This window comes from Myotis davidii, unplaced genomic scaffold (genome assembly GCF_000327345.1).
Source record: "Myotis davidii unplaced genomic scaffold, ASM32734v1 scaffold2370, whole genome shotgun sequence".
NCBI lineage: Eukaryota > Metazoa > Chordata > Mammalia > Chiroptera > Vespertilionidae > Myotis > Myotis davidii.
This window is the reverse complement of record NW_006282189.1, coordinates 191,718-192,138: the sequence shown is the minus strand read 5'-3', so window position 1 is coordinate 192,138 and position 421 is coordinate 191,718. Positions and strand designations below refer to the sequence as shown.

Genomic DNA, 421 nt, shown 5'->3' with positions numbered 1-421 from the left:
AGAGGCCGCTAATGTAGAGGATGGGCTTGGGGTGATGATGATGTGCCAACTCAGGTTCCCCGGTTACAACAACGCACCACTGTGCTGTGAGACGGTTGTGCACACGAGGACAGGGGTAACCGAGAATTCGATACTTTCAGCTCAATTTTGCTGTGAACCCGAAACTGCTCTAAAAAATAAAGTTCATTAATTTAAAAATATAGCCCCAGCCAATTTGGCTCAGTGGATAGAGCGTCGGCCGGTGGACTGAAGGGTTCTGGGTTCAATTACAGTCAAGGGCACATGCCTGGGTTGCAGCTAAATCCCCAGTAGAGGGCGTGCAGGAGGCAGTCAATCAATGACTCTCTCTCACCATTGATGTTTCTATCTCTCCCTCCCCCTCTCCTTTCCTCTCTGAATTCAATAAAAATATATTTTTCTA

At 47.3% G+C, this 421-nt stretch overlaps 1 protein-coding gene across 1 annotated transcript in view; it reads right to left on the bottom strand.

Annotated features, from left to right (window-relative positions):
* The window catches only part of FAM227A (family with sequence similarity 227 member A), a 52,808-nt gene that overhangs the window by 50,493 nt on the left and 1,894 nt on the right, over positions 1-421 (bottom strand). The gene's annotated exons all lie outside the window — the stretch shown is intronic.